This window comes from Pleurodeles waltl, chromosome 4_2 (genome assembly GCF_031143425.1).
Source record: "Pleurodeles waltl isolate 20211129_DDA chromosome 4_2, aPleWal1.hap1.20221129, whole genome shotgun sequence".
Lineage (NCBI taxonomy): Eukaryota > Metazoa > Chordata > Amphibia > Caudata > Salamandridae > Pleurodeles > Pleurodeles waltl.
In genome coordinates, this window is record NC_090443.1 from 117,748,080 (window position 1) to 117,776,016 (window position 27,937).

Below are 27,937 nucleotides of genomic sequence, written 5' to 3' on the forward strand. Positions count from 1 at the left end.
TGCACTCTTGCTGTGTTATAAAGGTAATTCGGGCAAAGCTCATAAGACTCTTTAATAGCCTATGAGCATTGCACGGTCTCTCTGCCCCAATGGACAGCAGAGAGCACAACTTTGTATGTGGAGCAGAGAAGGCGCAGAGGATGGTTGGAGTGGAAGGCAGGAAACCAGGCATTATTTTATAAAATTTTGGGCGGGGAATGTAGATAAAGGTGAGAGGGGTGTGGGTGGAAGGACCACACCTGTTTTTTCCCAGGAGGAAGGGCAAATGCAGAGGGTGATTACTGTAGGTTAAGTTTGCCTGGATTGATTTTTTTTTAACAATTGTAGAGGAAACAGTGGAATTAGAATGAGAGTGTATTGTCGTTGGGTGGCAGTACACCTGATGCATTATTTTATATTGTGTGTTTGGGCGGGAGGATAGTGTTGAGCTTGGTGAAGGACTGTTGTGGGTGGCAGTTTATGTTTTTTAAATTTTTTTGGTGGTGGGAGGGATGACCATATGGCCGTGTATTGCTGCAGGATACTAGTTTTAATAAGAGCCAAGGCTGGTACTGGTGAGACAATGTTATGTATAGCCAGTACAGGACTCCTTATCTACATAATTGATGGCTGCAAATGGAGATTAAATGGAGGGACCAAAGACAAAGAAACATTAACAGGATTTTTCAAAGCCAATAGAATTTGCCTTTTCAATCTACTGGCTTTACCAATGTTATTTGGTGATGAAGTTTAGCATTGTCAAAAAAAGAATCAAGATGTTTTGAACATGTGCATTCGTCATGTGCATGCATCATGATGCTACAACAGCTGGGGACATGATTGGTGCGTGCACATGTCCCCATGCATGTTCATGCCTACCTAATGGTGTGAGTGCCATTTTGCTTTTTTTTTTTTATTTAGCGTTCCAAGATAGTCGAAGCCAAGAAGCAAACCTTAGAGCAGTAAATAAAAAACACATTGTAAATGTGTACAAAAGTGCATCAAGAAAAAGGAACTGTCAGGCTGGAAATGTCAGCAACTGGGGCATAAAAAATGTTAAATGAGTCTTCTGCTGGTTTCTTTTTTAAAGGCTGCCAAGTGAGCGTAGAGGAGCAGCAACAAGAAGAAGGGGACCAACGGGGAACGGGTGGTGGAAGCAGGATGCAAAGGTGGTGCTTGGGTCTCGGCTATAGGGGTCAGAATTTTTTTTTAAAAGGAGTGGTCTGACAGTCAAAGGCAGTTGCCAAATTGTACAAAAATATTAAAAAGAAACTTTTTATTATTTCAAAGGCTGCCACAGGAGTGGAGGAAGAAATAACAGGCAGTGGGTGTGGGAGCTATGGAGGCGCATGAGGCGGGGCTATGGATGGAAGAAAAAGAGAAATTTAAAAAAAATAAGCCAGGGAGGTGGTGGGGAAAGCAATGGATTAATTGGGTGTGGTGAGTGAAGAGAGAGCTAGAAAAAACATGCACTCTCATAGAGTGCTGAAAAGATAAGGAAAAAGTAGTTATCTGAACGTGAACAGTAGAAGGATGCAAGTCATCCATTTAAAAGGATGGTAAGGAAGCTATGCTTCAGAGGAAGTACAAACACAATAGGAAGGACAGCCGTTGAATAAGGAGAAAGCAAATGAGAGTGACAAGAAATCCAACCAGAGCTAAGCAATGGGTCTGGACTAAGCCCTCTATAGGTTTTTGGAATGGTCCACAAGAGATCATCAGGGAGAGAAGGGAGTACTGCTTTTGGTAGAAACTTGTCTAGGAAATTGCATATTTGAATGGCAGGTGGACACACGCCAAGAAGTGAGCTTTGATGGAATCCAAAGGCCTTTTGGAACCTGTTCATCTTCAGAGTTTTTCTGTATCTCGGAAAGTCTAAGTGAGGCTGAAGATGTTAGTTCTAGAGATTGGAGCTTAAGATGTGTTCGTCCTGAGAATCTTGTGGACAAGAAATTATTTAAAAAAGGAACTTTGCACTCTACATAAACTTCTGATTTGACCTTCCTCGTTAGAAAATGATACTATAGTTTTATGTTGAGGTTGTTAATGCTAATTTTACACGTTAATAAAAACAATAAAATATGTAGCCAAATCTATATTTTTCATTATACAAATTCTGTAATGTTTAAACGAAAAAGTACAGTCGTTGCATTACCGTAAATTTTTCTAAATAAATTAGAATTTAAAATTAAAATGGACAGTTTTACCAAAATATATGCGAGAGAGATTAGATGGTTTGCCTTTGGCTTTCCTCGATACTGCACGGGCTCGAAGTGGAAGCCCTGTGGACCATGGAGAGAAACGTCACTACGAGCCCAGAATCTCCTCTCACTTCCGCCTTTTGTATACCACCCGGGATCCCATAACCCCCTTCTCCCAGCTGGTGGGGTGCAATAGACTACATTTCCCGCCATGCCACTGGCTGCGTATTACGTCACCATCACTATAAGAGCTGGCAACGTAAGCCTTCGATCGATCCCATTGTTACATTGTGTGGAGAAGGGAATGATTTGGATGACTTGCAGAGGCAGGCGATGAGGGTTGCTTTTTAAATGATTGTATGTTTATTTTTCGTAGCCATAGGAATTCAGTCCGGAACGTCAGAGGCTTGTGCGTTCCGTCAAGGAAAACAAAAACGCCAAATTAAAAAAAAGCTCGTGTCTTTCCCCTGGGGTGACAGCGACCGAGGAAAAACAATTTAAATAAAAGCAGCACGTTGTACCAGGAAAAGGATGTCGGCATCAGACGTAGAAATCTGGGGAACATAAAGAAAACAAACGAGGGTTTTGCATAATCATCCCCTGCCTCTTGAAACATTTTAGATTTTTATGCCCTGTCTGCAATCTCCCGCAAATGGTCCTTAGGAACATATATGTCTATAGAGTCGTTCCAGAGAAAATATGAAATCTCTGGACCATGTCTCCTCGCACACAAGTAAATGCGATATATTTGTATTTATTTAAATACATGGCGGTGAAAATATCCCTGCTTAGTGCTTCTATGCGGACGCTCGGGTATGTTCAAAGTTTCTCCTTGCATCGCCACCTCCCCGGCAGACAACCCCGCAAAGAGGCTGTTTTCTGTGTTCCTGGACTCGCCCATGAAGAGAGCACCCCACCAAGCTCGTGATTTTCGAAGGCTTTCTGTTAAAGCAGCTCCAACATCCTGGGAGAGATCGCTACGAAAAACAAGTAGGTGCAGGCATTGGATGTTCCGTCCTTTCTGTTTCTTTGCAAAAGCTGCATTGGAGCGAGGCTTTGAGTTTCCTTTTAAATCCCACAGATTTGTATTCTTTGCACGGCGTTTATCTGTTCACGCCGTTGTATCTGGTGTAAGTAATTGGATGGTTTCGTTTTTACGTGGTCTCTTTTTGTAGAAGCCTGTGTTTGTGACAGATGCATGAGGTAACAATTGCAGCGAGGTTATAAAAAATAACCCCTATGTTGGTGCAAAGCAGTGAGGTAGAAAGAAATGCAGTGTGTGGTGGAGGAACACGCAGGCATTTCCAGTGCTCAGAGGCTGGTAAAACCAAAGGGGGCTCCGAAAAACGCAGTTTTGCACGTTGCACCCAGACATTACAGTCATTCTCAAAGCATGTGTGCTAAACTGATCAATATGTCTCCGCTTAGACTATGCTATAACATTGATCAGACAAGGATAATTAACGGTCCTCCGTGCTGGAGATAAGGACAGGTGTGTTTTGTGTGAGTTATCTGTGTCATTTGGAGATGAAGTGTGCATTTTACTCCCTTGAGTATCAGTAGGTTATTGATGGATAGTGTTTATTGTAACCTGGTTACATAATTTATTTAAAATCTCAGTTATTGGAATCCATTTAATACCCGTAAATTACTTCCCACACTTTAGCGAATTGTGAATTTCAACAAATAGGAAGCACCGATTTTTTTAAAACTTATATTATTGATGTTCTGTATAAATATCTAATGGACAATGAGTATTATGGTCCACTCGTTCTATCTCAGACTTGGGTTTTAATGACCTGTCCAAAGCAAGCACACATACTTTATGCTCATGTTTACTACCTACCGTTACTTTTTTCATTTCACTGCCTTGTGGCATGAAGGTATAATGTTAAATCATTGAACAGTGCTCGTAGGTTCAAGCAGTATATCCCAAAGAAGCAATTCTTCAATGGAATTTCTACATTTTTGAAAACTTTTTTTTAAAATTTCTACTCATTTATTGTTTTTTTAATGTGATATATATCACTTTTTCATGCTTTGTTGAGCTCTGTCAAACTCTATAACAATAACCAGCTGAACTAGAAATACTATCGTTTGTGTACGTATAAATACATACACGTATCTCTACTTATTCCATATATATATGTGATGCTTGTATGTATTTTCGATATAAGATGGTGTGTGTATTTTTGTTCAAAATAAATACCAGCATAAACACTGGATCTCCACAAGTAACTCCTCAAAATCCAAGAGAGAAAGAAAAAGAAACTGCAGTCAACACCAGCCAAGCAAGAGCAGAAAAAGCAAACGCTCAAGGCAAATCCATCAAAACCAACAAGGAAGCAAAGAGAAGTTTAAGAGCAGAAAAGTAAAGATTCATCAGTGGTCTTTCCATAGTAGCCCAGGAAGCAGCAAGCCATGGAAAATTGAAAGACCTCTACAACATAACAAGGAAACTCTCCGGCAGATACAGCAAGCTAGAAAGACCTGTTAAAGACAAATTATGGAAGACAATTATGAGTGATGAAGCCCAACAGCGAAGATGGGTGGAGTACTTTAAAGAACTGCTGAACCAGCCCATGCCGCAGTCTTCCCCCGGGCATACAGCTCGCTGACAAGGACTTGCCAACTGACTGCAGCAGACCAATCAAGGAAGAACTACGGCAAGCCATAAAACATCTGAGAAATGGGAAGGCAGCAGGACCCAACACCATTCCTGCAGAGGCACTGAAGGCAGACATTGAAACATCAGTGGTAATGCTCTACTGCATGTTTGAAAGGATCTGGGAAGAGGAAAGGGTGCCGTCAGATTGGAAGGAGGGATATCTTATCAAGATCCCCAGGAAATGTGATCTGAGTAACTGCACAAACTGCTAAGGGAAACCCTTCTATCAAACCCAGGTAAAGTGTTCAACAGTGTCATCCTGAACAGAATGAATGAAAAAGTTGATGTGCAGTTACAAGATCAACAAGCTGGCTTCCCCAAAGATAGATCTTGTACTTGGACAATGAGAAGGCATTCAACAGCATGGACAAAGAGACCCTTTGGAAACTCCACCACTACGATGTGCCAGATAAACTCGTAAGAATCATCAGAAACCTTTTTGATGGAAGAGAATGACCTGCAAGATAGTCCATGCAGGACCACTCACTGAGCTGTCCTATTGAGAATTGGAGTCCGCCAGAGTTGTTTGCTCTCTCTCGCCTTTTCTCATCCTGCTGGCCATAGACTGGATCATGAAGACATCTACAGCGAGGAGAAGAACTGGGATCAAGTGGACACCTAGGACACAGTTTGACGACCTGGACATTGCAGATGACCTGGCCTTGCTCTCCCATACCATTCTTCAGATGCAAGAGAAGACTGACAGATAGCAGCCACATTGGCACAACTTGGACTCAACATTCACAGGGGAAAAAACAAGATTCTAAAGGCTAACATGGCCAGCACACATGCCGTCACTCTTACATGCAATGCACCGGGAGAGGTTGAGACCTACGCCTACCTGTGCAGTGTCACAGAGAAGCAGGGCGGCACAGATGCAGGCAAGAATCAGCAAAGAAAGGGCTGCCTTCATTCAGCTAAAGAAGATCTGGAGTTCCAAAGACCGACCGTTGCAAACCAAGATCAGGCTTTTTAACATCAATGTAAAATTGATCCTTCTATATGGAACAGAATCTTGGAGGACAAAAGTGACCCCCACCAACAAAGTCCAGACCTGCCTGAGGAAAGTCCTCCTAATCCGATGACCAAACACCATCAGCAGCAGTGACCTGTGGCAGCCGACTTTCCAACTCCCTGCTCATGATGAAATCATGAAAAGACAGTAGGGCTAGATGGATCACATCCTCAGCAAACCAGCATAAAACATCATCATTCCTGACCTGGAATCCTTAAGGGAAAAGAGGAAGACCAAGAAAATCCTGGCACCGAGGCCTCAGGCTGACTGCAAGAGATGGGTTACACCTAGAGTCAGATTGAAAGAAAAGCCCAGGACAGAGGTGCCTGGAGAGTCCTGGTTGATGACCTATACCCCAGGAGGGGTAGTAGGCATTAGTATTTAATGCCTACTGACCAATACCCCTTTCCACATTAAATAGCTTTTTTTTCGTGATCTGAGGACCTCTGGAAGCATTTTTTAAGTTCATAGCCATTCTTTTTGGCCATTCAGTAAGGAAGAGAGGAAGGCAGTTCACCTATTTCATTTCCAGATTTCAAACCATTTTAATAGTGTTTTGCCTTAAGTTTCACTGCCCAAGAGACATAAATATATGCTAAGTTCTGTAAAATTGCTGGCAGTGAAAGGGACCCACTATGTCCCCACATGAGCCTAGCAGTATATTTGAGGTTTAAATCTGTTTATAGAACAAAAGCTTAATGGGGCAGAATTGTAGTAACACCATATCCGTGCATAAGTAGTTTCTGCTCCACTGGATACACTTATCTGAAAACCCGTCACACCAGTTACCTCAATCCCTAGTCCCTGGCCAGTTATACGTTTTTTTTATTTTTTATCTCTGGTACAATTCTGTCAATTCATGGCATAATAGTACCAATGGCATAATAATGGTAATCCTTGACTATTTTGGGCATCAATGGTCTAGTTATATACAGGCAGCCACCATTGATGTATTAAGAGCATGACTGGCCTACTTTTAGCAATCCTTGGCATAATGGTGGCCAACCCTCGCATAATAATGGCCATGTCTGATATATGGTGGCTACCCTGTCCACTATGGTGTTTATCCCTGGCACAGTGGTGACCCTGGTATAAAGGTGGGCATTACTGGCACAATACAGGCTTCCTTTTTGCTATTGTGAGCATCCATGGCTTATGATTGAAATACCTGGCCATTTGAAGTAGGTCTGTCCTCAGTCCGAGGAATCTTCTGCAGAGGTCCAATGTCATTATATCTCATGCGTGTTTCTCAGTTTACAGTGCAGCAGAGCTCTCCGAAATGTTGAAGGGAGGGTCATCACTGTATCACATGCAATATATTGCATGGTAATAATATCACTGCCTCTGCGTTGACTTACCACTACATTGTAAAGTAAGCATTTAATTACTATTCTTAATTCCACCTATGCTTACCTCCCAAAGATAAGTAGAGGCAGAATAAAAAAAAAAAAAGTCATTATGTAATCACCTTACATTGTGGTGGTGGGTTCATGTAAATACAATATTGTTGTTGTCTTTTAAAGTTAATCTCCACATAGAACTGCTCCGAAGGACATGACTATTTACATCCTGCTTGTGCTCAAAATTATAAAATACACAATAAGAATAGTGTTGAGTTTTTGAATATAGAAATGTGTTAAAATTTAATGCAGTGTTTGGAATTAAGTCCCTTTTAAAAGGCCCTGGAACATTTCCATTACACTGCTGTAATTTCTGTAATTTTGTGTTATGCTTCTTCAATAGTATTCCTAAAATTGCACTGTTATACCTTATTTTGAAGATTAGGTGCTGTTCAGAGCAACCATTTAGTGCAATTGCATGCAAACAACCAGAATACGAGCGGCTGCTGTTTGCGTGTGGCGCTTGTGTTGTTTGTTATTTTTAGCTCATAATGGATCCTTGGTTCTAGAATTATCACACCATTCATTTTGCAACCATTTATGTTTTTTTAAATACATTTTGTATATGGTACACTCGTTACTCCCCTGCATACATTTGGAAGCAAGGGCTGATGATTTTTAGGGAAGGACGATATAAAACATAAAATTGCATATTGTTAACAAGTAAATAATAAGGTTGTTTTTCACCTTTAAGTGATATCCTAGACAACTCAAGCTTCTCGCTGGAGTTGTCTAGGTTGTTGTTCAGAACCTATTGGTGAAGAACATTCCTGTTATTCAGTAAATCTTTATTTTGTGGATTACAGGCTTTATCTCATAGAAGCACTATATTCAGGCACCAGTCTTTTTTGTTGTTTGTTTTCCACTGTAGCGCTCATTGAGATGATTTTTTTGCAGGGCTTAAATTGGAGGCCATAACTATTTCCCAGTGCTTGCCTGTTTTTAGGTCGAGCATAAGCGCTCGACCGTGTGTATACTTTTAGTATACTTCTTATGGCTTAAAGCAATTTCATTCTTTTTTTCAGCATAAAATCTCGGGCATCTACTCCGCCTTCCCTACGGGCACCTGCTGCTCCCAAGCTCTTTGAGAGGAATGTCTCAACAGCTCTGCGGTGCTCTCACAGCTCTCGCCTCTCTCTCTGGAACTAGTCTCTAAATTACTTGCTACCCTCAAATGTGGCTTCCCCTTGACCCTGCCCCCTGCAATTTTAGCGCTAGGATCCTCTGTTATAGTTCCAGTTCAGACTGACATGTTGAATTTGTCGCTGTCTAGCAGCACCATCCCACACCAGTGGAAACATGCTATAGTTAAACACCTGCTTAAGAAACCCAACCTAGATGCATCAGTGCTTAATAACTACAGGCCCATCTCCTTGTTGCCAGCCTTCTCTAAGATACTTGAAAAACATGTCAGTGTTCAACTCTAATTTTCTTCATCCTTCCCAGATGGGCTTTAGACCTCTACACAGTACTGCTTTCTGCTTTGATTGGAGTTACTGAAGAGGTCAGGAAGCGCCTTGATCAGGGACTGGTGTTCGCTATTATTCTTCTGGATCTCAGTGCCGCATTTGGCACTGTCAATCACAACATCTTACTTTTAAGAATGAGGGAGATCGGAGTTACAGGGAGTGCACTGAGCTGGTTCTCCTCTTTCTTAGAGGCAAGACTGTGTCAGGTGCTAGATTGATCTTTTTTCTCCAGTTGCTTTAAGAGCAGCTGTGGAGTGCCACAGGGCTCTTCTCTTATCCCCACTTTATTTAACACCACATGTCTCCAATAGCAAAGATAGTGGAGCCATATGGCCTTTCACTAGTATCATACGCTGACGACACCCAGCTGGTGGTCTCATTCTCTACTAAGCATAACTCGCACGAGTCGTCACTCTCTCCCTGCCTTCAGGCAGTGTCGGAATGGATGTCTGAATGTAAACTGAAGCTAAATGGAGATAGGACATAGGTTATGATCTTAGGCCATTGTTCTCGCCCAGATCTTAATTCCCCTTTGTTTCACTCGCTAGGGGATTTGCCCCCTCCTAAGGGACATATCAAGAGCCTAGGTGTTTGGCTTGATCCATGGCTGACCACGGATCATCATGCTAAGAAAATTTCCTCCATTTGCTTTGGCACATTCAAACTCCTAAGAAAGGTGTTTAAAATTCTCCCACCCATTGCAAAGAGACTCATCATCCAGGCACTCATTATTTCCCGTCTAGATTATGGCAAAGCCTTGTATGTCGTTGCCCCTAAACATGTGAAAAAGAAGCTACAGATGGTACAGAACACCGCCGCCCAACTCCTGTTTGATTTACCCTGGCATGAATCTGCCAGATCGGCTCTGCATTGGATCTCAGTGGAACAAAAAATAAAGTTTAAAACCATGTGTTTTATCCACAGAGCACTACATAACAAGGGCCCCTCTTTTCTGCGGGCCTTTGCCTCTTTCCATAAGCCCTCCAGACATCTTAGGTCCCTTCGGCTGCTTTAGCCTCAGTCCCTCTAATAAAAAATCTAAATGGGGCAGAAGCTCTATGGCTTATCTCGGGGCCAAGTTGTGGAATTCTCTGCCTCTTGGACAAACCAGCCACGACCTCTCCTTCTGTCGCTCACTCAAATACTTTATTATTCCACTTTGGTTTCTTTGTTTGTTGCTGTGACTGACTATTTTTGTTATTTCTCTGGCGCTCCCATTTCACTGTGGGTGTTTTAGGCTAGTAGCAGTCTGCGTTTTATTGCAGCATTCCGTCACTCACATCTCCTCCCATGTCACAGTCATTTGTTTTGGCTTCATTCCAGTGCTGCCCTCATTTGCCTCTGGATCCTAAAATAAGCTTATTTTACAAAAGAAACACCCGGTCATTTAGCTCACTGCTCGCAAAAGCCACAGTATGTCCTTTCTGGTAGAATGTAGCTAAACCTAGAAACAATGATGTGAAACTTGCTTAGCCTCACATCGCATCTTGAGTCTCTCTCCAGGGCCCCTCGCTGCCAGCACTCATGACATCGCACACAGGGCATTGCTTATCTCCTTTATTGGTGCCATAAATCTTCTCAGGCTGCCCTGTTCATTAAAATGTGAGGCAAGAATGCTTGTTTTGTTGGTTCAGAGAGCTCTGCACTATGTGCCATTTTATTTGCTGATATGTTTTCCTGACACAGACAGTACAGTGCTGGTGATGAGGTGTGCAGTTTGTGACATATGTGCTAAGACAATTTCTTAAAGGGAATGCCATGGCTTTTGTAGGGCAGTGCTAGTGCAGAGAGACCAGTTTTTCTCCCCACCTGTCATAGTATTTGCCCTGATATACTGGTGTTAGTTCATGGCACAGTGTGGATATCCATAATACCTTGCCCATTCCAGATATAATTCTGGCTCTAACATAATGGTGGTAATCCCTGAAACATTATTAGCATCCATGGTGCATGCCACAATGGTGCATGCCACGCAGAATGTTGCTAATTGTTTGTAGGGTGGGTGTGTTTACCTGTATTGGTTCTATGGCATTAGGGTGCCCACCAATGGAATAATTCTGACCTTGGCATAATGATGGAAATTCCTGATTACACTTACTAATAAGGGTTGCCTGGGTCTTGTATAAGGTGCCAACACCATAGGTGTCTACCACACACCAGGCCAGCCTCCTGACAGTACCCAATTTTACAGGGTGTGATTTTTACCATCTCCTGTAAATCCAGGTACTATAAGATTGCACCCGTATTTACCTGGTACAAAAAAAAATCATACCCGGTAAATACAGGTGTGTTGTTTTTTGCCCCTATCTTTTAAGTGTATAGGGCATATTTAACACACAGAAATGTAGCAAATCAGCTGTGCACAACTGGTAGTGAGGGCCTAAGGAGTCTGTATGTATTACTGTAAAAGTGGATTGAACACAAGGAATTTACTGGTACAGGCAGAGAGAATAGGTATGCTTCAGAGAGCAAAATACTTTTCACAGTCACACAGAAAACCCCCACACTACGCCAGCCACTTTAGGGCCGATAGATAAGAGGACCTGCACAGTAGTTACACTTCCAGGTCATATGTGGAAATTGGGAGCAAAAGAAGCTAGTTAACTTGTTTGTGTGTCTGGCATCAGGCATTGATAATGCTCCTTTGCCTTTTTAGGTCGAGCGTGCAAGCGCATTTCCCTGTTGTAAGTATTGTGGGCTTTTAACCATGCCCATCTCACGCCCATCACTTTCATTCGTTCTTGGGCTTGCCTTTCAAAAATCTCTTGAAGTCATTCGTAATTGCTTTATGTGTATCCCACCTAGATGTTGTTTTTGTCACGCCTTTCAGACTGCCCCTGTTACATAGATTATTGCATGGAGGCCGATATACTTAAGTGAGGGCGAACTATTTCTTTTGTCTCTCCCCTTCGTGCTGCATAGCGACCATGGTGCGCTCAGCATGAACTCGATCAGTGGTATTGAAGAGCTGGTCATATTGCTCCCAGTTATCTAATCAGAGTTAGTTCTTGTGGCTCTCCCCTTAAAACACTTGAAATTGGGAACTGCTTTACATAAAACAGAAATCTTCAAAGGGAGCTGATACTACAAAATTCACTGCACTTGGGAAAACTCAACCCATAATGCTTTGCAAGCATTCTTTTTCACAACATTTTTCTCCATAACTCAGCCTTGTGGTGGTCCTAGGACAAAGGGACTGCCACCAAAACGTTCAGCGCGATGCACTCTTTCTGTCTAGGTCATCCCTGCGTTCTCACACTAGACTAGTGGGGACCCTTAAATAATAACCCCTCCTACCATTCAGTCTGTTTTTAAGCATTCTCACGGCTGGGGCTTTTGTTTTCTAGCTGGTAATAGCTTGTGTGTTTAAGGGCCTTTTTTTGTAATATCATTGCTATAGACCTGTTACCCCTGAAAATACGTAACACACTATGCCCTCAAAGGGCTATGTATATGGTTATTATGCATTATTTGTTGCAATTTAAAAAAAATATTTATTGCAATTTTCTTTTCATATGGTTATGCTCTCTAGGGGATAACTATGTAGCATCATGACCATGTTTTTTTATAAATGCTATTTTCATTGTGGTATCCTCTAGGGGCCGTTCTAAGCATTACAATCATATCTGTATATTAAAATATATATGTGGCTCAGAAACGTGCCCCACAATGCTTTGCAGGGCATTACTTTTACAAAACATTTGTGCTCATAACTCAGCCTGTGGTGGTCCTAAGACAGTGGGGCCACCTTCAAAACATTGATCATGATGTGCTCTTTTTGTCTACATCATCTCTGGGTCCCGACACTATGCTAGTGGGGTCTCCAAAATAATACCCCCCCCTATTCAATATCTTTTAAGCTTTCGTTTGGTTGGTTCGTTTTATAGCTAAGAGAAGTTTTGTTTTAAGTCCTTGGTTGTAATATTGCAATAGTCCTCCTAGCCCTAAAACTGCTCTCTAGGGGATAAGTATATGGTTACACCACATTATTTGTTCCTATTTTTTTTCATGGGGTTATGCCCTTTAAGGGCTAACAATGTGGTTACATGACCATGTTTTTTTTACTAACAATATATTTTCTTATGGTGCCCTCTAGGGGCTGTTTTGAGCATTACAGTCTAATGCCAAAAGTTTCTTTCTGATGAAGGTTTATATGGTAATTGTATATGTTTCAATAATATCTCCTTATTACAATTATGACCATAATTCAGGCCAACTTAACATCCTTATTACACTAGTACTGTTTTCACACTCTTCATATGTTTGGGTGACCCTTCTAGTTTACTTCTCTGTGGCTGTCTTGTATTTTTTTAAGGGGATTATTTTTAGCCAGCAACTCTGATGGGGGTGGTGAAAGTGGTATTCTATTGGAATTAGCATGGCAGAATTAAATTAGGATGTTAAATGGCAACATTTTCATTTTTCGATGCAGATACAGGATGAAGGTGAATGGAAGTGCTTCAGTTATGTGCAGGACCACTGGAATTATATGGCAGGAAAAGACAAAGTTATATGGCAAGATTGAACAATTTATGTGGCAAGAAAAGTCCAGTTTTGAATTTACAATGCCAATAGCTATAACTCAAGCAGATCCGAGACCTATTGCAATGCAAATACTTTTTTTTTTTTTTATGGCGGAAGGCTCTTGTTCATGGCCTCCAAAGCACGCCAGAACTGTTGTCTTTGCCAGTGGTTGATTGCTGGTATAATCACCATTTGTTTGAATGTGTTACATTTTGTCTCAAAAATGCCCCTTCTGAGTGTATGCCAAGTCCTCCTAATTTGCAGCTTTTTATTTTCACAACCATTACCTAGTCGAGAAGAGTGCAGACATTTACATGTCTAATGCTGCAAAAACGACACAATAAGAGCATATAATAAAGTGCTGGGTTACCCAAAGTGGGAAGACATAAGTATGTTTTACACTGTTTTTTAAAGACATCAGGTGGAACGTCTAGTTCAAGGGAAACTTTGAAAAAATACACTTGAGTTGTGCATAGATTGCTTTGCTAATTATCTTGAGTCCTACATCACGCTGCTGCTTAATTTCAATGTGTTTTGTGTCTCAAGGTGGAATACAAGTCTTGTCTGTGTTGTCACTCCCGAAATTTTCAAACTGGACCTGATCTCTACCACCAATCAGATTTTGACTTGATCTTTGAGTAAGATAAATCCCAGAGGCCGTGACTGTGCTTCTAGCGCATGATGTATTTGCAACTGATGCAAAGGAGAGTTTTCCATATGTATATTTGTGGGTTTTGCTGTCATTCAAAAATAACAGGCTGTGAAAGGAAGCATACATTGCAGCAGTGTTGACCGACCAAGCCTGTCCTCTTGGTGAGTGGTGCATACAAATAATTAGTCACCCATTTCCCTTTGAATTGAACTATACAAGTGGAGAACAAGTTGTTGCTCTGTCTTTATTAATTTGGGACTAACCCAAAAACAGACCTGGGCAACTTCCTGGTCAACATATCAGGCTTCCATAAACATAGAGAGTATATAGATTAATTTAGAATTAAATCAGGAATGTTTTTACAATGAGTTCATATTAAACATTAATTACAATATTAAAGATTATTGCTAAGTAACTTCTGTAATTGTTTCTAGCTCACACAGATCAAACATTAAAAATGTGGCTACATTTATTGTGGTGCACCGGAAAGCCCTTCACAAAGATTGACTCGTCACTTTTTAGTTTCTTATTGTTGCTTATGTGTTAAACTGGTAATAATTATGTCAAACCCTTGTCCATAGAGTGTTACCATGTAGAAATGATAAAATAATGAAGGAAAGCTGCTATAAAATGTACCACACTACGCCACATAATTTGCCTTGGTGCATAATTCAGTCATGCCTGGTGAAATAATTGGGTTCTCACCTGTTGCATAATTCTAGTGGTCCACTGTGCACAAATGTTTTGTTGCAAGTGCAGCTGGGTGTTTTAGCTCAGATATCTTTAAACCGGGGATGGGCCTGAATGGATTCTGGGGTGGAGAAGGGGCAAGGCTTTGCCAAGAGAAGCATTTATTATGCACAGAGGGAACATTCTTAAAACAGTGATGTGCTTTTAGTGAAAGAAAGCTACTTGTTCAGACTGGAAGAAGAATGCCTTTGTACAGCTCTTAGTTTAGCCAAAATTAATAGTTTGGGTTTCTGGAAAACAGATACAGTACAGACACTTAATCCTTGGTTTAAAGAAATGTTTACAGTAGCACAGTTTGAAAAAAATGACTTATAAATTGAATTATTATTTACAACATTTTGATAACATATCAGGCCCTTTTCTATGATTTATATCTGTTATATTGTCAATATTTCACTTATTGAAGATGCTTTCCCGAATTAACACTGAAGTTATTGCAATATTCAAATTTGCAGACAAAATGTTTTATTATTTTATGTATGCAGAAACAATTATTTAGTTGAATGTTATTTCTTTTTCCCTCTCATTACATCTACATACCATTATTAATGCATATTTATGTACACTTTAAGCTCATGTAATAATATCTATATTTGTTTTAATGTTAATCATGGTTATCTCTTTTCTATTTGAAAATGTAATAAAGAATTGATATTTTAAAAAAAAACAGACTGGGGTTAGGTGTGATAGTGGGGTCGGGGGTCAGGCTCAAGATAAACTTCAAAGTTTCACCTTCCTGCCAAATACTCATGTTTAAGGATAACACTGTGAGTACCTAAAAATGTGGGGAGTCTTGGTTACCACTAGCATGTTCCAATTATGTATTTTATGGCATTGTTTTTAAAGGTATAGCTGAACATAACTGCACTGTTTGAACTGCTAAATATGATCAGAGCGGCGGAGCTGCGCGGAGTACCGCCTCATCTGACTCCTTAACACGGAGGTTAAGATTTTCTCCACGATTCTGGCTGCCAAGCTGAGAAAAGTGTTGACCTCACTAATACATCCGGGCCAATGTGGCTTTATGCCGAATAGGAGTACTAAGCATTGTATCAGACGACTACATGTAGCTCTGGCTAGCAGGGCTGTATAGGCCGCTCCACTGGCACTCCTTCTCGTGGATTTCGAGAAGGTGTTTGATACGGTGGATTGGTCTTATCTCTGTGGGCTACTGGAGAGGGCCGGGTTTGGCCCGTGGTTTCGGGCATTGGTGAAACTCCTCTACTCTAACCCCACGGCCCGATGCAGGTGAATGGGGTGGTATCAGATCCTTTCCCTATCCGGAGGGGGACTCGTCAGGGCTGCCCTCTCTCCCCGCTTTTGTTTGTGCTGGCGATGGAGTTGCCAGCTTCCCAACACCTTTGTATATTTGGCTGGGCACCCTCGCGCTTCAAAAATCAGTTTCTCCTGCTGAGCACACCAGTCCACCCCACGACGCCATTTGGTCCTGGCCTTCCAGTTCGCTGCAGTGTCTCTCTTGGCCACCAAGCAGGCCACCCCCACAAATGTCCGGAGTGCTCTGCTGAGACTCACCCCATCAAGTACCCCCAGAAGAACTGTTAACGGAGCAACTTCAACCTCCATTTGTATCACTTCCGAGATCTCTCTGAGCACTGCTCCCAGTAACTGGCTTTCTGCGGACAGAACCACACCATGTGAAAGAAGTCTGCACTGGGGCCTGCACAACGGGGACAATCCGCCTGGGGCGATACACCCGCTTTATGCAACTTGTCGGGTGTGAGGTATGCCGCATGTAGAAAGTAAGTCTGCACCACTCGGAGCCGGGCGGTCATGGTCAGGGATCGCGGGGCCATCAATGCAAGGAATCTAGCCTTATCAAAGGGGGGGGGAGGGGATGTGTAGCCCAGCGAGTTTGGCGGTGGTTCCAATGTGTGCTTCAACCTGTTCTGCCTTGGACCTGCCTGATGTGTTATAGTAATGGTGCCAATTGTACCAGTGACCTGTTGGTTTTGTTTGTGCTGTTCTATATAATACTAATAAAATTTAAAAAAAGTTTTATAAAAAAAAAAATATGATCAGAGCAGCAAATTTTATAGAATAATTATGGGAAAAACTATATCATTATGGAGGACCTGTTTTTTATGTAGTTACTTATTTTTACTCAGCAGGCAGCACAGAATAAAAAAGTTTGAAGACCATTGCTGATATTTAGTTTAATAGGAAATTGGCAAATTTGCTATTTCACTGCCCAGTAAGTAGATTAAGATGTCTGTTGTGACCTGATTATTGTACTACAGACTTTAACTCCAACTTAATTTCTCCGAAGAGGTGTGCAGCATTCGAAAGTGCACCCAATCCCTGAGTTAGGTTAAAAACTCTAAGGTCCTGATTCCGCCCTCCACGGATGGGAGACTCTATCACAAACGTGACGGATATCCTATCCGCTGTATTGCAAGTTCATTATATCCTATGGAACTTGTAAAGCTGCGGGCGGGATGTCCATCACGTTTGTGACGGAGTATCCCATCCGCCAAGGTCGTCATCAGGCCCTAAGTTTTAAAGGTCAACATGCTGCTGTTTGAGATGTCTATCCCTTTGAGCATCCTCCACCGAGTGCGTGTAAATGCAGAAATTAGATTTCACTAATTTTTTTTCTTGGTCTCCCTGTTAGATTGCCCTGTATAATGTTGTGTATGTTCCTGCATAGCCTTTTGAAGTTGCGTGGTTGATGTGGTATTGGCTGGAGTATGGGTTATGGGGAGGTATGAGGTGAGATCCAAAGGTGTGCTTAAAATATGGTATGGGGATGCCGCTGTGTGTAAGCATTGGATGTTGCAAAGTGTGTGAGAACAGACACAGTTGCTCAGAGCTACCCTTTTTGTCATCAGAGTCATGCCATTATGTGACTGGAAAGATACCGATTTTTAGTGCTATTCGAAATTCATGGTGGTTATCAGATCTTATTCATATGTAGATATAGTTCCAGACCTTGTGGTCTGAATGGTAATGACCTTCAGCTAATTTGTGACTTTTTGGAGGAATGAATGGTCAGAAGAGGGGCTAGTGTAGAGTTTAGTGGCCTGGGTTTGTTATAGTGATTGAGGTGGTATGGTTTAAAATATGTACTCCCAATCTTGGTGTGCTCTTCTATGTGTAACAAAGAATTCAGCCCAATTAATTAAGTGAAATTTTCTCTATTATATAAAAGCTCATATTTGGCTGCTTGAGTGCACAATTCAAAGGCCCAGCCACATTTACTAGGCAGCTTGCTTAAGATGACTGTTTTAACGATCATTAAAACCCTGCAAAGAATTTGTCCTGTCAGGTTTATAATTAACTAGCAGATTTCTGGATATTGGGTTCCTTTTGCAGTTCGATTTTATGGGAGCTGGGTAGTGGAGGAACTAGTCTCCATGAATGTCTGATAGATTTGTGGAGCGTGAGCAACTCTGAGTCCAGGCATCCCTGCACTGAAGAACAAGGATCTTTGAGCAGTCAGAGAAGAAATTACTAAGTACCTAACATGTATTGCACTGACACGTTTTAATGTGCTCGTGGGAATGAGCCACCGAAGAATCTTATCATATGAGCATCTCGAAGATCGGGATATAGAATGTTCCAGCGCTTGGGGGACGGAATTCTAAAAGATCCTCCACCACACCAGGACCTGACAAAACAGAACATGGCTATCAGATTTGTGCCGAATTCGCAAAGGAACATAAAGTATAATCAGATTATGCAAAAAAATGGGTGGCCTGTTTCTGTCTGGCTTTGTTTGTAATAACCAGATTTGATTTTTAAATTGGACTCTGTTATGTATAGGAAGCCAGGAAAGTTGACAGAGTTAAGAGGAAAAGGGATGTGGGGGTAAGATGTTCTAAATCAGGTAAGCTACTGGATTTTCTTCCTGCAGAAGTCTCCTGACCATGGATTTGGAGCCCCCTAATAAAGGGAATTTGCATAATCAAGGCAAGATATGCTGTAAACTTGCACAGGAGCTTTGTGAGTGGAAGATGGCAAGATGTCTAATACTCCTAAAAAGCACAGAGGGGCAAAGCAGTAAGCTGAGATTGCAGAAATCTTCTGAACCAATTTGATCCTCAGGTTTCTGGCCATCTTCACTGGCAGCGCAGGTACTCAAAGTTCAAAAGGTGGTTCAGTAAGTGGGAAACAATAGATTGTGATGTGCCAAAAATAAGTTATTTATTTGGGTCAGCTTTTGTTATTTTAATTTCTATTCGTGTTTGTTTTTTTTCTTTTTGTATGTTGATTTGTTTTGTAACATTGACCGAGGCCTACTTAAACCTTTTGTCCTGATGATGATCCTACAATTATAGTTAATTAAAACGATATTAACTTTTAATACAGACCCAATCACTTTTTTGAAACTTTGAAAGAGATGGACTGTTTCTATATGTTGTACACAATGTGTCACTTCTGCCTGAGCACGTTTTCCCTCACATGTTCTCACCCCACTATTATTTATGTATTTATTGTATAATTTACATGATTTATTATGAAAATATTATGAAAACATTGTTTTGAATCTATACTCAACATTCAGTGAGTTTCACTGCCATCACAGGGAACACTATTCCTTTGAAAGTTCCCTTTGGAATCCATAGTTTCCATGGTACCATAGAATATAGTATGTGAACTGGTGGAAAATGCTGACTTGATGTGCCAGGGTCTAAAACAAATTACCCAGAACTGTTTTCATTTAGTTTAAACATCAACATTTGCAGACTCTTTAACTCTTGTTATCCTAAAGTCTATTCAACAAAAGCATTGACAGGTTTTGGATTCTGTCAAGTTAAAAATTAGCTACATAATGTGTATTGCCTGAGGGGGCCAATGTATAAATGCATTTCACACTTGGTTAGTGGGTGCGGTTTATGTTTTGCGGTGCTCTAATTGCCATAACTTCAAGCCTTAATCAAAATTGAACTAACAGGGAGATGCCCATCTGGTTAAATGCTCAGTTTCCTTTTTGGCTCTCTGTTTGTACCCCTGTTCAGACCTAGTAATAACATTGTGCATTCTAGCTCAAGAAACATTGCGCATGGTCAGATCTTTGCCTAACAGCTGGTGACTGTTTAGTCACATTAAATAAGTGTACTCCTGTTATTTTTTTTCCTGTTCACGTTATGAAAGCACTCTCAAGGATTGAAATCTAAAAGAATGTAGAGAATATTAAGTGGAGGGTGGTACGATCGTGGCTATGGAGTTCATTTTATTCTTTTTGCTATGTTTTTTCATGTGGCCACTTCGAATTCCTGGCAGGAAAAAGTTGAAAGTCACCAGGTTTGTGTTACAGATACTGGTGTGTCTTTAGAAGAATTTGTTTTTAGGTTACACAGCAGGTACACAGTTGTAATATATCCGTGCTGAGATGTTCAAATATGCCAATCCCAGGATTATAACCTATATGCACCAACATCTCCAGCAGTTAGCACTCCTCCTTGTCATCCTTTTCACTATATGAGGCTAGTATGTAAATGGACAGTTACTATATTATGAGTACCAACAGCGGACAGCATGGTCTGTCTCTTTGCAAAGGAAAACGTCCAAAAAACGTGAGACAGCTGAGCTGTTGAAAGCAGTTTCTGTCCATTAAACAAAAAACTGGACCCACACTAGTTTTTTCAAATTGAGTACAAGTCCACTCTAACAATAAAAGGCTTCACTACATAAGTAGGGAATTAACAGGTAAGACTTTGTTGTAGAAATGGCAAAATATTTTGTCCCTTTCTAGCTTGGTGGATAGTACTGTGCTAATCCTGTCCTTAACTTTGCTAGAAAAACAGACATTTGAGGTGAGCAGATTAGGAGTGTCGCTGGTGTTGTAGGGTGTTCAATACAGGAGCTGCTCTCCACCCAAACTTCAGAATGATTTCTATCTATCTATGGCCTTAAGTTAACCTAGTGACCGAAATTGCTATGAGCCCACTACTTGGGTCACTTATGGAAATTCCATTCATACTTACCATAAACTCCTAAATGGGTGGCATGATGAGGGACTGCTTGATAACAATTAGTTCAGTTTTCTGAAAGAGGATCACCCTAAAATTCCATGCATAGATCCCCCTCGCACCCCCAAGATACACAAAAATCTGGTATCACCATCAGGGAGACCCATAGTGTCCTCTAACGGTGGCTTAGTAGAAAATACAACTATCTTCTTGAACCATTTCTTATCCCCATATGTCTTAGGGTTGAGATCGTACTGCCAGGATAGTACTGATTTCCTTAAACGAATACACATTTCATGGGAAGAATGTTATCATATCTACACTTGTATAGACCAAAACAAAGGGGTTGAGGCATGTCTTTATTTTTTCAGAAGCCGACCAAGAATGTATTTCAAGCATATATCTATGCTCGAACATATGATGTTGTTCTGTTTAGAAAATAACATTTTCTTGTTTGTAGACACGGTGTGGACAGCAATGGGTACCTGCTTCTCCCCTAGGCTTGCAAATGTATTCCTGGGCTGGTGAGAGAAGCAGGTAGTCTAGACAGAGTCCAATGAGAGGTATAAACAGCATATACCTATCTGGATCAGATACATTTGCGATTTATTCCTGATCTGGGATGGGGATGTTACACTTGCTATTGAGTTTATTGGGGTACTGGGACAATCAATCTAAATCTGGCCTTTACCTACAAGAAAAGCAATACTGATTTTGAGTACCTGGATATTGCCTTACGTATAAAGGACAGCAACCTGGTTACGTCCCTACACCATAAAGAGCAGATGGGAATAGCATCCTACATGCTAGGAGCAATCACCCCTGACCATTAAAATGGAGTATCCCCTATGAGGAACTCTTGAGGGTGAGACGTAATTGCTGTACCCATGAGGATTTCACAAGGGAAAGTGCTCTCAATTTGGAAAGATTTTCTCAGAGGGGCCGTCCATATAAAATTCTTAGGCAAGCCCTTAATAACATCAAGGATACCACCCAGGAACAGGCACTGTTTGGCAATAAACCCAGTAGGAAAGAGTCTAAGGCTATGACCGCAACCAGATTCATCACCACTTTCGTACCAGGTCAAGAATCTGATCAACAAACATTGTAATCTGGTCAAAGTTGATCATGTTATTGGGAGTGATTTGGGGGACGTCCCTGCCATCACATACCGAAAGTCTAGATTGAAAGGGGACATGGTAGTACACAGCTACACCTCCTTGAGAAGAACCAATTGGCTATCTCCAAGCCAGGAGTCTATAAATGTTGGTCATGCAAGGCGTGTGGCAGTAGGAAGAGCTGCAACTCTAATCTAATACCTACAGACAGGAAGCAAACCATCACAAAACAAATCACATGTACATCTTAGTTTTTGGTATATGTACAATAATGTCCATGTAACCTGCAGTAAGTTGGTAGTACCAAATTGCAGGTTAAGAAGAGAATACTAGAACCTAACAATGATCCAAGCTACCCCATAGCAAGGCACTTCTATCAACACCATGAAAGTAAGAGCAATCACCTAAGATACTTTGGTATCGATAGAGTGACCGAAAACATGAGCTGTGGCTATCGAGAGAGGGCTCTGGGAGTAATGGAATTGCGTTACATTATTAAGTTGAGTTCTAAATTTCCACTCTGATTGAATGAGAAGGAAGAATTGGCTGTACACATAGGCGATTGAGTCATTCATGTGGTCTAGTAGTATCTATTGTCGGTTTATATCCATAGTCACTATTCTGCACTTTTTACACCCACTGAAATACGGAGGGGCTTCTCTATTGAGGGCGGGTTCTTGTGATAAGAGATACGACTGGCACTCAAGATAATAATGAGGCATTATGACACCATGTACAACTTTGGGGTTCCCTGTTTCAGGCCTAGCTTTTCCTTGGGGCAAACATATTGGAACATGTTACCACATTAAGAGGCACTTGCCCAGTATGTCCACACAACAAATATTATTTATTGATATTGACTTGACATTTTTTGGTATTGACGTGGACCATCACTCTTGTTTGGTTATGGACATGAATCATTGATTAGGAAATGCATTATGAGAGACATTTTGATGAATTGTATTATGTTTTGTATTATGTTCTACTATTACCACATTGGTGGCAGGCTTTTGATCACATTATCAACCCCTTCACTGCTAGGCCTTTTCCCCAAACCCCCAGTGCTAAGCCTTCTTTGGCTAATTGTGGTAGTTTGTGCTTAGGCCCCCCATAACCTTTTGTCCACATAAGGTTTCCATGCCAAATTTGTGTCCCCCTCCCCCCCTCCCCAAAACATCCTGGGATTCTAACTGTACCCTGGGGTTGTGGATCCCTCTGGAGCGGACTGAGAAAATAGCCTAAATACAGCTAAATGTGTGGGGTTTTGGGGAAAAAAGTGCTGTTGAAGAAAGTGTCTGTTTTGTTCCCTGCCAATGGCATCAACAACGGGTTTGCTGTGCTAAAATAACCATCGTTCCAGCTTTCAGGAACAGGCAGACTTGAATAAAAAAAAAAACATTTTTCAGTCAAGGTTTGGCATTTTACTGGCCCGTTTTCCCTATTTCTGTAGTTTCAACCTTCTTGCAGTTAGTGGTAGAAATCGGTGTGAAACCAATGGTGGATCCCGAAAGCTATACATTCCTGGAAAGTAGACAAAATTCTGAATTCAGTAAGGGGTCATTGGTGTAGATCCCTCAAGGTTTTCCCATAGAAAGTAACAGTTGAAATTAAAAAATATTGAAATTGAGTTGGAAAAAAACAGTTGTTTGTGTCTACATTTTCATTGATAACTTCTTCTGACTATGGCAGATTTTCAAAAGCAACATATTGTTACATCCGCTGGAACCTTGTGGTGGTGGGGTTACATAGGGCTTGTAGGTTCACCTAGAACTCTGTGTACCAGGAGGCAATAACTGAGCTGCACCTTCCAATGGTTTTTTATTGTGTATTGGGTATATAAAAATTTATTTGGTAAAACATAGAGAGTGAAAAATAAGTGTCAATGAAACATATGTATTTCCGAAATTGCCACAAGATATGGAGTTTAGACGCAGTGGTTATTTGCACATTTCTGAATTTGGGGATACCTATACCAGCATGTGAATCACAGGGCATTTCTCAAAGTGACTTCTTTCTTACACACTATCTTATATTTGGAAGGGACACAAATTCAGAGACGGACAATCGGTAGTAACAACTGTCATACTATCCTGTGTTCCCCTAAATCGTCCAATTAAAATGGTACCTTACTTGGGTGGGTAGGCCTAGTGCCCACGACCGGCAACGGGCCAAAACGCAACATGGACACCGCACATTTTCCCACAAAAAGTGAATCCTTTTTTGCAGTGTGCCTAGCTGTGGATTTTGGGTCCTAGATCAGGCGGCACCTAGGGAAACCTCGCAAACCTGTACATTTTTGAAAACTAAACATCCAGGGGAATCAAGGATGGGGTGAATTGTGTGGCTGTCACCAGGTTCCGTTAACCTGAATCCCTTGCAAACCTCAAACGTTGTTTAAAAATACACATTTTCCGCTCATTTCTGTGATGAAAAGTTATGGAATCTGAGGGGAGCCACAAATGTCTTACCACCCAGGGTTCCCAATGTTCTTCTGATAAAAATGTTATCCCACTTGTGTAGTGGGCCAAGTGCCTGCTACAGGGAAGGGCCAAAAATGTGTAAAAAGTAAGGGGGAACCAAATGGGTCCAAGAGGGCAGTTTTATTTTCCATGCGTTTTTAGTCTGACTCCGCTTCGGGCACCCCCACAAGTGGGGCAGAGATTTTATCAGTACAGATGGGGCAATGCTGGGTGGTAGGAATTTTGTGGATTCCTGAGTATTCCGGAAGTTTCCCAGCGGCAGAAAGACTGTTGCCCCCTTCAGTTGGGGTGGAGCATAACCATGCCGATGGTGGCAGGCAACTCCCATCCCTCTTTTTTTTTATTTTTTATATTCTCCTCTGGCGTCTAGTGGGTCTTCCTCCCCCCCCAGGTCAGATCAGGGGTTGTTACCTATATGCCCCCAGAGGGTGGGGGCAGAAAGACTTTGGTCCCTATTTATGTGGGGAGCCCCACACCTCTTTTATAAAAAAAAAGAAAAAGTTCATGATGTCGAGTGGGCTTTCTGCACCCCCGGGGTGCGGGGCAGATTGGGAGTAATAACCAGTGCCTATTTTTCAGGGGAAGCAAGAGCATTACGGTGCCTGTTCCGGGCAGCCCCCACCCCTATACTTTGAAGAAAAAATAAAATAAATAATCCTTAATTACCTAAGGTAATTATAACTTGTGCCTTCGCCATGCACAGTTTGTTACTCCACATTTTGTGGTTTTATGCAAAGAAATTAAGAACCTAACTATAACGTCCCTTTGTTTTTTTTTGTGTGAATTTCTATGGGTCTTTTAACAAATAGTAAATATAACTAGTACCAATGGCCTGGCCAGGCCCAGCAGTCAACCCTCCTGAATGCACTCACACCCAAGTTGCGCATTGCTTTTAGCCTTGCGTAGCATGAGTTTGGATGCAGTGGGTGTTGGGTTTTTAAAAAAACTTTTTCTCAGGATCCGTGCTTCCACCTGTGGATCTGCAGATCCACAGATTGGATGAAAAAAAATAATTGGGCAATTATTTGCCCACGAGGACCCCTCTGAGTCCTATGGGATCAGGATATCTGTATCCTGTACTTTTAGACTCTTCTTTTCCCAGCCCTGAGCTGATACGACAAACAAAATGGCAACCGCAACTTTTCCGTCAGGTTGCAGCCAGATTATCAGGGCCTTGCTTTTCGTCCAGATCTGTGGATATAAATCCAGATTTGTGGATCTGCAGAGTTTCCACGGCCCTATATATCTATATTTTTTTTTATTCTAATATCTCAGACTACAGAACAGATTTACACCAAATCACAAGAAGCGTGCTTTCTGTACCAAGCACTATTTTTCTGCCAAAGTTGGTGTAATTCTGTTCATTGGATCACCCCAAAACTTTCCAGACAGCAGCTGAAGTCACTACCATTTTTGGCACAAAAATCATTAGGAAAACAAAAAACGATTTTTCTGTAGAAACTAGGTCACTAGTTCACTAGAAACTAACTATCACTACTTAGTGGCAACAGCCACTAGGTAATGTGTGTGTATATATACAATATTCAATAGGAGATCCTAGTTACCCAGCCAAACACACAGACCATCTTTGCTAATGTCTTACAGCCCCCTATGAGGAGAGGGATGAGTCGTCAAGTCAAACACAACTAGACCCTTCCTACTTAATATCAAAGCCATCAATGCCTGCCACATGTATTCTGGGATCATTACTTTTCTTCATGACCGTAAACTGTGAAAAGTGGAGCTAAGCTGTGTTTAAACTAGGCCAAACATGACTGGTAACCCATCCTTGCCTTTGGATTGGATGTTTTGGGAGATGTGCAAAGGTTTAACAGTTTCAACTGCACTTACTTTACTTTCTCTGGTATCTCACATCTTCTTTCTCAATTTAAGTAGAAAGATAGATATATATATATATATATATATATATATATATATATATATATATATATATATGTATATACTTACATATATCAGAAATATTTCCCACTGCTATCTGTGTCTCTCTGAGCTCGACAACAGGAATGGGTTATGTTGGTCTGTGAGCCAGCAACTTATGTTTAGGCCTCAACGATTTCCTACAATAATCAAATTAGGAATTGATTTTGAGCATTGAAGCAGATTTGCGTACTAGGTATATTAGCTGTTCAAATATTAGGCTTCTGTTGATTGCGACCTCTGCTCATTAGCTTTAAATCTACACCATCAAAGAGGCAAAGTTAAAGGTCTCCAAAATATAATTTTACTTTCTATACTTCAGGATATGATGGTGCTGTACATTAGATGAATTAACCCTATATAGATTGGCATCTGCTTCCCTGTATACTTTTCCAGAATTCTGTCCTGTATCAGGATTCAGTGTGCTTGTTGCCAGTGAAAGTTGTAATCCAGCCTTTGCAGTGGGATTGGTAATTAGAGAGCTTGAAAGTACTTGAAGATTTAGTATTGTCAGATTATAGTATGGTACCAGTTTGTCAGTTGTATAACCAGAGAATCTGATCTACAAGTGTTAAACGTTTTCAAGTGTAAATTACAACGATTTGTCTAGAGTGTGTAGTCTTGAGATGCTGAGAGGTGTTACTATGAATGTTTAAAACCTTTCTAGGATTTGATTTGATTATTGTGCTAAACAACTGCCCCTCATCTGTTTGAGCCATCTTGGATACTCCTAGGTATATGAAAAGGGGTTAAACGTATAAATGGTTTATTATGCAACAGACAATTTCTTGAAAGGCTCTGTTAACAACACAATTTTTCAGTTAACTTTGGATGCCAGGTCATGTAATTGCCGCACAAGAGGAACCTTCATCTAAAATCTATTGGAAAAGAAATATTTTGAGACTTTTTTGTTTTCATTGTGGATGGTTTCATTGGAATATTGGCACTGGATGGAGTGCATTCCAGGTTACAGGGCACTTGACTCTGAGTAGCCTACCTTACTAGAAGAAACATCTAATTCCCTTTTTGAGAGCATGGGTTTGTGATAAATTCCAGTCCTCCAGCAGAGTTCCGCGAGAAAACCGCGTGCTAGACAGCCTTCCAGTGAGATTTTTTTAACGCGGGCAGTCTCAGGAGGTCTCTACCACTCGGTTGTATGACTGAACCACGTATTCTGGAACAACGCATTCCTTAACACGGTTGGAACCACGACCGCGTCTTTTCTACGCATGCCTTTGCCACACATGCCTTTACAACTAATTTTATTGTAAAAGCATGCTTAGTAAAGGCACATGTGGAAACTGAATGCGTGGTTCTGTCACACAACCCCCCCTCTTAACCTAAAAAAGTACCCCAAACCTCCCCACCCGCCCTTAGGCCCAAAACTACCCCCATCCTTAATAAGTAAACTACCCAGACACCCCCACCCACCCTAAGACCTTCCCCCACCCCTAATAACCAAACAACTCCGACCCACCCCACCCACTGTAAGCCCTAAATAAAAATAAATACCCCAAACACTGCCCCTAAACACTAAACTATCCCTACACCCCTCACCCGCCCTGAGCCCTAAAACCTTCCTGCACCCCTAATAACTAAACTACCATGACCTCCCCACCCACCTTAAACCCTAAAAAAAAAACTACCCTGACCCTTCCACTGCACCTAAAAATTTAACTATCCGGACCCCCCCCTCCCGCCCTGAGCCCTAAAACCATCCCCACCCCTAATAAGTAAACTACCCCGACCCTCCCACCCAACCTAAGCCCTAAAAAATAAACTACCCCGACCCCCTCCACTCCCGCCCCTA

General features: G+C 41.4%; 1 protein-coding gene across 2 annotated transcripts in view; it reads left to right on the forward strand.

Annotated features, from left to right (window-relative positions):
* The first annotated feature begins 2,453 nt into the window (after positions 1-2,453).
* Positions 2,454-27,937, forward strand: part of CSRNP2 (cysteine and serine rich nuclear protein 2) — a 57,618-nt gene continuing 32,134 nt past the window's right edge. Inside the window, exon 1 of one of the 2 annotated variants that reach the window (XM_069230908.1) lies at positions 2,454-3,174. The gene's annotated coding sequence lies outside the window, so the exon portion shown is untranslated. The remainder of the gene's footprint in view (positions 3,175-27,937) is intronic. The other variant, XM_069230907.1, reaches the window with a different exon arrangement.